Below are 11,069 nucleotides of genomic sequence, written 5' to 3' on the forward strand. Positions count from 1 at the left end.
AGACCACAGGGATAGCAAAATTGGTGATGAATTTGACTCACTGTGTAGTAAAGGCGGGGGGGGGGGGGGGGGAGAAACAAACACCAAAGACACACACACACACAAACCACAGAGAAATGGTACCAAGGCATTACTAAGCAGTGACAACCATTCAGAACTTGCCTCAAACTTGTTTGAACACCTGACCAAGCTGACTGAATATCATAACAGTGCAGAGAATTTTATTAGATTTAGCCCTGTTTTGCTCACCTAAGTAGACTCAGTATAGCTTTAATTTTTGTAATACATACAAACCACAGTGAAATCTCTTAATTCAAATACATCAATATCACAAGAAAGTAACTTGAACAGCTTCTTCAGAATACCCTAAACTGAGGTCTGAGCCAAAGAAAGCAAACAGTCCATTAGGTAATCCATCTAGTTTTGTACTAGTCTTTTCTTATCGTGCACCTTTCTCTGAGAGAGACCTTTATCTCCCCCAAAGTAATGAATCTCTAGAAACACTTGTATTCCCAACAACTGACGCTCAAGGCACTTATCGCATGCCTGGCACAGTGAGATTTGGAAGTCTACAGTATTAAAAGGATTTCAAATCCCAGCATAATGAAAGAATAATGTTCCTGACACAGCACAATCTAGAAACAGTCTGCACCTTAAGAAGCTCTCAATTTGCTTCATACATACATGAACTCCCAACTTTCTCAAATACTTGAGGTATTTCCTCAGGTCCCTAAGATAACAGGCAAAAGAAACAAGCTGGAGCAAGAACAAAGCCCTAAGTTTTCAAAGTATATCCATTTTTAAGTTTTACTTTTTTGTACCAACTATTAGGCAGTTTTTCACCAATACAATAATATTATTTCCTGGATCAAGTTCAGTAATGTAAACTAGATGTTACTAGATTTGTCAGAAGTGATTTTAGGATTAAAGAGATTTATTCCCTAGATTAAATAAAAAGGGAAGAAAGAGGATACTATACACAACCATGTATTGAAATGCCCATTTAAACACTACTAAGAGAAAAATAGAGATAACTATTCATACTCCTTACAGCAGTCCTCTACAAGGTCACTGGGCGTTGCAGGTATATGACTTATTAGAAGAGCACAAAGGCTTTTCTTACAATTACTGAACAATACAGATATGGACATGTAATACTAACTTGTTCACTACCCATAAATTCAGATGACAGGATCCTGTCATTATATTTAAAAAGAGAAGATCCATACATTTCATGACTACCCTTGGCGTAAGATAACTTCACAGCCCAGTTGCAAATTAACACTATTATAACAATGCAACATAAACTTGTTATTACTTTTAACTAAGACAAAAAGGGAGCAGTGGAAAAGAAAGGAAACTGAAGGATAAAGCCTTGTGAAGATCAGCTGATGTTAAAATCCATCATTTTTTAAGAGTCCTACCAAGTACTTGGTGTGGGAGAAGGATCAGAACTTTAGTTTGTAGGTGTGCGCTGAGCTTTATGGTTTCAGTACTTCAACCTTCCTTAGCAGCAAGCTGCAATTTCCAAGACTGCATACTCTTACTCCTTTCACAGTCACAGAAGTAAAATGTGTTGGTGTAGGATTCTTATATTAAAGCTATAAAAACAAAACAACAAAAAACCCACCCTAAAACACACTTCTGTCTTTTTGACCTATGTTCTTCCCCTCCACTGAACGGCAGTAACTCTGGGGTAACATGCAGGGATAACACTGCAAAGACGGATGCATAAAGAACTTCATATTGTTAGCACTTCAACCACAGAGAAGACAGAATCCAGAAGAAAAATATTAAATCTATAAGCAGATCTAAGAAAATCTATGTAACAGGTCAATTGATCAGGACTTGCAGATACCAAAAATCTACAAGAAGTTTTCCTTATTCAGTTTCCAGACTGTAAATAACATCAACTTCTGACATATTTCAGCATCTTTAAGATCCACAATCTTCCTTTCCCAAATATTACTAGAAAACACAAGTACACTGAATCCATCTATTAAACTGAGTAGTCATAGTCAATGACTCAGTCACAGAGATGGTCAGAACTGTCAGATCACAGCAGAACCATTGTTTACAGTACTTCCTACCTCAGGGATCAACAATTTCAGCCTTTCACAATGATTGCTGCCTGTCTAAGATCTTCAAATAAGGCAGGTAATTCAATTGCTTTCTTTTTAGGAACTAGAAATACGGTGCTGCTTGTTTCTAAATGGGACATGTCTTTCTGGAGCAATGAGACTTCATCAAATATTTACGTTATTTCTTGTGAGGTACTGATATTTACAGTTGTTTCCCCATCACCATAAAGTTATTACCTTCATTTTAGAATACTATATGCAGATTAGAGACAACTCTGCAGCCTAATAGATACATTTTATTTTGACACTCTCTTCCAACAATCCATTAAATATGGCTATAGTACTAGTGGTTAAACATCGAAACTTATTTCACCACAAACTGCTTAAACTCACTGAACTGTGAGCTGCTATCCTGATTTTACTGTGGAAGGTGAACCAATGCTAGAAAATATGGACAGAAATATAAAATAACAAACTAAAATCTAGAATAAGCTCACTGCAGATATTAACTACATAAAAACCTTCCACATTGTTCAAAGCAGGGAAAAAAATATCACTACTATAACAAGACCATTGTATATATTTCTTCATTATCAAATCATCATTTAGTTACTTCAGTTCATTGTGCATAAAAATATATGCACGCTAAAAATACATAATTATATAAAAATATATAGATAGTAAAAACATTTGATATAGGAACTGTATCTGTGTTATAAAGGTTCCAAGCATAAAATAGGGTGTTGTAAAATTAAATAAAGTCATACCTGCTTTATGAATCTCATTCAGCTTTACAGACAGTTTCACCTGAACAGTTTCCTAGGTTCTGTCATTGGACCTTTCACACTAGTTAATCTTCTTTAGTGTCATTCTATTCTAGGCACCAAAACAAATTTCCTACCACAGCCAAACTGCAGAAAGACGACATTATTTCAAACACTTTAAGTAGAAATTTTGCTCACCAGGATTTGGAAAATAAGAACACAGATACACACCCCTGTATTTGTTACATATGCATACATACGTATGTATAGACACACACAAACACAGAGGTGAGTCTAGGTTAAACTGTTGAACTACTGCATTCACTTTAAAAAAAAAAAAGAAAGAAAAGAAGAAAAGCCTTACCCAAGTATATACACAACTGTGCTAATAGAGAAAATAGAAGTTTGCATTTAACTGTTGTACAGACCACTAACATGCAAAAATCACATAAATCTATGCCTGAGGGATCCCACAGCAGCTGCACAATACGAGCATACATTTCACATATTACAAGAACACTGGAACTCAAGTACAGCTCCTTACAAGAGGGAAGATAAAAATTTCTGTTTACTGAGACATTCTTACTGCCTCAGAAGCAACACTTCTTTGGATGCTGCTTCTTGCTGAAGACCTTTACACTTGCAGCATCTGTATTTGCAGAAAGGCATAATTATATCTAGTATTGAGACAAGTCCAAAGTAATATTTTTATGGAATTCAGAAATGTTACACATCTTTTATCCTCCTACAGAGGTCAATCGTTAATTAGTTGAAATCCTCCCTTGTCAAACTTGCAGTATCATTCCAAAATTTCTCCCCATGCACCATTTGGGTGAGGTGGTGAGGACAGGCAGAGGAGAGGCAGTTAACCAGCAACAAACTATATTGAGAAATTCAGATGATCTCCAAAAGTTAAACAAAAATCCAAGTCTGTAAGAGACTAATACTAATGGGAAGGGGGAGAAACAAAGCAGAACAAAAAACCAATCAAAATAAACCCCACTCATTACAGCTTTTCAGGTTTCAAATTAAATCATGGCTTGTACTGGAATGAACCCAAGATATTCTCAAAAACATGAGCATACTGGAACATCCATTTTTATACTGGAAATGCAGGCCTGTATCTCATTCTCCAAAATGTCCACTCCAGCTTGAGAAATTGGCCCAGCATATTGGTAAAAATGACAATGTGTTCTGTCAAGGATACTGCAAGGGACAATTTGAAAGGCAGGTCTTACCTACTTTTTGTGGAAATTGGCAAAGGCATGGAGCATTCTGCATAGAAGTATGATCTCACCAACATTTTTAACCAAAATTCTCTGACAGGTTTGTAGCAGTTCTTGATCTTACTTTTACTCTATTCTGAACTTCACAGTGAGGCTACATCTTCGGGTGGCCGAGGAAAGGATGTTGAGATGAAAAAGGAGAAAGAAATATTGTGTCTGTCTGAGGGGGTACAACTATTTGGAAAATATTTTAATCATTCTGTGCTATCTAGAGAGCAAGAAGTTAGAGCTGTCTGGAACTCAAATTAATTACTTCTAAAAACATTTCTGAAGGGAAGATAAAATATAAATTCACACCCTTTCCAAGTTGTAGAGTTCTTTGACATATTAGATATTAAATCTAGCATCTCAAAAATACACATCTGCTATTACACAGCAAAAGTATTTGCTTTATTCCATCACGTTCTCATTCGCAACAGAGGAGGGTATTACTCATTTGTATACCTAAATCAGTTATATTTGCAAATTTGATATCACCAAGTCCATTTGAATTTGTTTTTTGTAGATGAGTAGCCATAATTCTTCTCACCCGGGATCCTCATAACAGAAATGCTTGAAAGGAACTCACAACAGTGGAATACATAGACTTTCTTAAAACGAAAACATACAGAGCCATAGCAAAGCATCATCTATTCCAACTTAAGATTTTGCTTTATGAAATAATATTAGCTACTTAGGTGGAAAAACTACAGACATTTTCCTATCCATTTAGAAGAAATGATGGAGGATCTGGTACTGAAAGACCAAACTAGTCAAGATGGTTTTATACAGCAGCTATACTGTACAGCTAGCTTTATACTTTCAGCTAGAAATTACCTGAAATAAGACTCCTTGCAAGGAATCTAAAGCAGCAAAAAAACCCAAAAAGTGTTATATAGCCAAAACACAAGGACAAGAAAAAGGTTTTTTTGCAAACAGCAAAGTCCAGGGAAAAAAAAGTAAGTCCATAAAATACTTTGAGAATAACAATATATTTTCTGAATGAGATTAAAACAAACACGTACAAAACCCTCCACATTCAAATCACAAAACATCTATAGTAGGAAAACTCCACCATGCCAGGAACCTTGCCTTGAATTCCACGATTTGTGCTGAAGAGAGTCCAGAGTTCACCTGAACTCCCTAATACAGATTAAAAACAAAGCTGTCCTATTTACAGTAATATTTTTAGTGTTTTCCTAAATCTCTCTCATATTGCATTTCCCCATCCCCCAAAACCAAGCAGAACAGTCAAGGTAAAGTTGAGAAAGAATGTAAGGGGGTTAGTTTAGTTTTTGAGCAGCACACTTAAACTTTTGAGTTTCACTGCTGCAGGACATGTTATGAAATGCAAGGATCAATCAAATTCTGTGAAGAAGATTGACTCGGAGGACTCTCACAATGTGTTTAATCAAAACAACATCCTTACATGTGTCAGTTTTACTTCCACGTAATGAGAAACTCAAAGAGAAACACTGAACATTAGCGGGGACAAACTACAGAAGAATATCTTTATGTAAACTCATTAAAGTGATATTTGGAGAGGAGAGAGGGAAGGAGAGACAATTGTAATGCACATAGCTAGCAGTAAAACAATTACTCCAGTTACATCCTTTGGAGAACTCTTAATCATATCATACTCTAGTGCAAAAGTTCTTAAAGCATGGCTTACCATGCTTTACATCTCTCACACGCATTGAGCATAAAAGCTATTGCACTGCAGATTAATTCTGGAATGAAGCTGACACCTAACCAATTAAGGGGCTTTTCACAACTACTGTCTGATGGCATAAGGAGACATTCATCGTTAATAGCAAAGACATTACTTATTGCCAGGGCAAAAGTGAAGGAAAAAAACATCATATTTTCATGAACAATTTCTGGTTTTAATCTGTTTAACATTAGTCACAGAAAAGCAAAAGCATATATGCATTCATTCACGTTTGCAGGTTGGAGAAAGCAAGGGAGATGACACGGACACTGCACCTCTGCACGGTTTCGCATCCATATATAAACGCTTTAAAGGAGAACAACAACAACAAAAAAAAAAAGCTAGAGACCTACCTACAACTCTACCACGTCTATGTCTAGAGTCCTGCAGCCTTGCAGCGCTGGTGAACAGCCCAGCACAGGACTAGGGACCAGAAGTTTTTAGCACAGCGTATGTTATTTTCCAGCTCAGCCACTGCCTCACTGCGTGACCTTGGGCCAGTCACTTCCCCCGCATCTCAGCTCCCCACCTGACCGCCTCCCCCTCCGCAGAGCACCGAGGACGAAAACCCGGTAACTATCCACCACAAGCGACTCTGCACCGGCGAAGCTGGAAAGCGGGGGGGGGTGGGGGGGGTGGGGGTGTAGGGGGCGCGATTGGGAGTGGGGGCTTCCTCACTTACAGGTGATAAAAATCTCCCCGACATTGATTCAGCCTCCCGCCCGGGGAAGGACCCCACACACACACCTTCCCTGTTTCCCTACTGTACGGGTTAAACCCGAGGAGAAGCCGGCAGCTCCGGCTTGCCCGCCCCAAGCGCACGCAGCAGCCAGGGGAGGCGAGCCCTCCGGGCCTCCCGCCCCCACAACCAGAACCCTCCCGGCGGCCCCAGCCTGGCTGCGTACGGAGGCGGCGTTACTTACAGCACCCGCCGGGAGGAAAACTCACAGGTGGCCCGGAGCCGCCGGCGATCAGCGGCTGAGAGGCGACCGGCTTCCCGGGGCGGAGGTCGCCTCAGCACCCGCGCGGGAAGCGAGCGAGCTGGGGTGGGGGCGCTGCGCTCCGCTCCCCGCCGCGGGGCCGCGCAGCTCCGGCCGCTGCTGTCGCCCTCCCCGCGCGGGGCCGGCTCCCTCCCGCCCTTCCTCCCGCCCGGCTCGCGCCGCCGGCCAATGCGGGCCGCGGCAAGGAGCCGGCTTTAACCATCTGTTGCGAGGCGCCTCCTCCAAGCGCTGCCGCCGCCCTTGCCAGGGGGCTCCCGCCCAAGCACCCCGCCAAGGAGGTGGGGAGCCGGGTGAAAGCTTTAGGCCCCCCCCCCCTCCGAGGAGCCCTTTGCCGTCCGCGCCCTCAGGGGCCGCGGCCGTTACCCGGCTCCCCTCCCCCACTCACCTCAGGATCGCCGCCCCCCGCCCCCTCAGGGCTGGCGCCCCTCACCTCAGCGCTCTCCTCTCCGCACCCTCTGTCCCTTTCCCCTCAACTTCCTCCATGCCGGGTGGGCGCCTGCCCGCAAGCCCCGCCGCCGCTGTGGGGTGAGGGAAGAGGAGCACGGCTGGGGGTGCCGTGCGAGCGCTGCGGCACCGCTCCAGGCAGCCTCCCGTTAGCAGTGCCAGGTGGGGCAGCGAGGGTGTGAGTGTGTGTGTGTGGTGGTGGGTGGGGGGTGTCAATCAGGGAAAAACAAGTGCATGTGGGGTGTAATCCTCCTCAGGTTGGTGGGGATAAAGTCCTGACCTGATAAAACTTCTGTATTTGGCCACTTAATAATCCGGGTTCTCCACATGGGGTGTCAGGAGGCCGGCGGCGGTATTACGGGAGAAATGAGCCTCATCCTGCTTCAATGGGCATAAACCAGGGCTAAATCTGTGTTTAGACTTCTTAGACATCTCCTGTGGAGAAGCTGTTCCAAAAGAGTCAAGTCTCTTTCACTATTTAATGGTTTTGAGTTTTAGCCTTTCGCGTTCCTAATTTGAAGGTTTTTCTACGAACATGAGGGCAGCCTATGCACAGGGTCGCTTATTTTGTGTCCCGATCTCCACACCAGGTGATAGTAGTTCAGATGTTTGCAGTGCATGCGTAAACTTTCCCAAAAACAGAGCCATAGTTCCTGTGTTACTTCTCTTTTTATATTAATAATTTCCTTGTTACAGACCTCCCTGATCATGCTTTTTAATCAGATCCTTACATTTTCAGTTGATTCTCCACAGAAAATCCAGGGAATGAGAAGCTAACTTTATTCCAACAGGTTCCAGGGTAATATTTTTATGAACATGTGTCAAGAAAATGATGCAAATTCTTTTCAACTTTCAACAACTAAGTTAACAAAACAGTCTTGAGATGCATGCTGTGGAAGGAAGAAAATGTACATTTGTTGCATGTGTTAACACAAGTCCTAAATGAATTTTTGTCATTTTTTGAAACTGTGAGATTCTCGTTTCTCACCAGAGCAGTGTCATTAAATTATGGGTTTAAAACCAGAGTATGGACCAGATATGGTTTGTGCAGGACTTGCAGGATTTGAGATATATTATTAAGCAAATTTTAAGGTTATCTTTTCTCATTGACATGTAGCTGGATAGTCTTGTAATTAAATTAATCATAGGTCCTTTTCATTTATTATTAAAAAATATGATTTCTGGAAATAAGGTCAATCACCTGCATTCCATACCAATGCTGTTATAAAATGGCTTGTAAATGGTACAATGTGTTACTCCAAATAGACACTTTCAAAAATGGGATACATTTCTTTACCACTAGGAAGGCGTTATCTTTGCCTTAAAGGATCTCAACACAGCTGAGGTTTATCTTATTATTACAAAAAAGACTCAAAAATACTCAAAATTAAATGATTTGGATTTTTCTTATGAGACTCCAGATGGATGAAATTTTGCCCTCATGTATGCATGTGGAATGCCTACAAATCTGAAGGGAGAATTTGTCATTACAAGATATTTTTAAGGAATGGTTTCTATATTGTCATACTTACTAGAATGGCAAATTAGCTAGTGAATCTTCCATTAATCTTACAAAGCTATTCTCAAGCCTAAATTATTCCCATATATATTCTAATCAAGGCTCATCATAATAATTTTGTGAGATAGTTTTAACATTACTACAAGGTTTTGTCTTACTACTCTAAGAATGTTGTTATTATTGATTTTATTAATATATAGAAAATCCATCTAACATCTTAAACCAATTGTCCTAGGTACCAAATATATGCATAAAAAGATGCTCTTCACTTCAGCGCTTTGCATGCCATCATCATATATAGAAGTTAAACAAAGGATGGTTGGAAATAGAACAATCCATAGGCAAACAACTGGCCTCTGAAACAGTGAAAATATAAATAACTTCTTCAGTTGTACGAGAAATCTTGGCAGAATCCAAAAGCATATGCAGCTAAGTGGTGTCTCAGTCCACTGCTGTAATAAGCACTGCTGTTAAATACAAAAAACTATGCCTTAAGTCTCATTTACCTTCTTTAAAATATGTATTCTTTCCCCTGGCTCATTACAGTTTTTATTACTTATTTGTATAGATTAAAAATATGACAAATTCTGCATGCATACATCATCAGTATCATGTATGTCATGGATGTGTTTAGAGCAAGATTCAAATAGATCAGCAACATGCCATCAATTCAGGGATTTTCTTCTGTATTTTACTTGCTACTATCTTGGTATGTGACTTTGGGCAATTTGTTGAACTTGCCTGTGAATGATTCTTTCATCTGTGAGATCTGGGATAGTCATATTCGAAGAGGTGCACTTTATTAGTAATAATATTTTGTGAATTTATTTATCTATAACAAATGAACTAGTAAATAACATCTTTGAATGTAGGCATCCAATCATTATCCATCATAACAGTATTTTCTCCTGCTTCGTTCTAAGCGGCATATACATGGCAGTCTATAGTGCTTAAAATGAGGTTTAAAAACTAGGCAGTATTTTTTGTCAAGTATCATAGCAAACATCTTAAAATCATCAAAGATCCTGTGTGAAAGTCTTTTAGAGAATAAGCCTATTTTTCTAATTGGTCAAGCGGTGCATTAACGGTGTGTGCAGAGGTAAAGCTGCAAGCGATTATAGTTCAGGAGACCACAGACAGGGAGAATGAACAGTTTTCCACAGAGTTCATGATGAAAAGCACTGTATCCCTGAAAAGCTTTATGTTTTCTTTATGAAAAAAGATTGCAGTGCCTAATTATAAGAGTTCAATGAGACTAGGGTCTGGTACCTCCAAGAAAACTATTTGAAAACTATTTTGGTGTAGTTTCCATGTGCAGCAGGTGTTCGTCACTGCAATAACCTCAGAAAACAACATCTCTTGCCATTCCCACACTATGTGTTTGCACTGAGAATTTTGATTTTAGCAGGTGCTTTCAAGTCACTTCCAACAAGAGATTGTGTGTGTGTGTTACGTATAGTTACCCTGTAACTTTCTTCCCACATCTTTATGCAAAGTTGAGTGAAATGCAATCTATTAGGGTGATGCTTTCAGTAGAGTTAAAAATATTGATATGCATTAGCTGCAATAATCAAATTTTTTAAATCCCTAAGATATTAGGAGACCCATTAACCTTAATCAATGCAACACATCTGATTGTGCTTGCCAACTGCCCTTTTCCAAATAAAGATATATCAAGTTACATTAATAGCATCAGTAATTAAATACTAGCATGATCGCAAAAACAAACCCCAAGATCCAAATAGTGCAAACCTGGGCCACTGATTTAGTTCCAGATCTTGCAGCAGGCTATTCTCTGAAGTGAACCAGCCAAAACCATGAGAGTGGAACTCAGCATGTGAGTGCAAAGACAAAGTTTGAATTTTAAACCCCTTTTTTTTTTTCCATGTGAAATATGTTAAGTTCCCAGTGGAAAAAAAACCTCAGGATTGAATAAACTAATCAGAAACATACCTTAGAGCCTTAGTCATAAAGAAGTTGCTTTGTTATAAAGACAAAGCAGATTTGTGGGAATGTTGCCACTTTTTATAAACTGTCGAAAGCTGGGGGTTGTTTTATTTTGGTTATGAGCCAGTCATGACTCAGGAACTGCTATGAAAATGAATGTGCTATTTCAAATGTTGCAAGACCTAGCCGAGATTTAGATCGTGTAGCATATTTACCTAAACAAACAAATTAATCTCAGAAGCTGCAGAACTGAAACCAGCTGGAATGTCACTTAGGTGCTGACACTAGTGAGAAAACAAAAACATGGATGGACAGTGCTAACCACTGAAAATGCCAG

General features: G+C 39.9%; 1 protein-coding gene across 1 annotated transcript in view; it reads right to left on the reverse strand.

The window, feature by feature from the left end:
* SULF2 (sulfatase 2) overlaps positions 1 to 6,804 on the reverse strand; it is a 164,454-nt gene extending 157,650 nt beyond the window's left edge. Inside the window, exon 1 of the mRNA XM_050907570.1 lies at positions 6,745 to 6,804. The gene's annotated coding sequence lies outside the window, so the exon portion shown is untranslated. The remainder of the gene's footprint in view (positions 1 to 6,744) is intronic.
* Positions 6,805 to 11,069: the final 4,265 nt, after the last annotated feature.

Source organism: Gymnogyps californianus, chromosome 17, assembly GCF_018139145.2.
Source record: "Gymnogyps californianus isolate 813 chromosome 17, ASM1813914v2, whole genome shotgun sequence".
In the NCBI taxonomy this organism is placed as follows: Eukaryota; Metazoa; Chordata; class Aves; order Accipitriformes; family Cathartidae; genus Gymnogyps; species Gymnogyps californianus.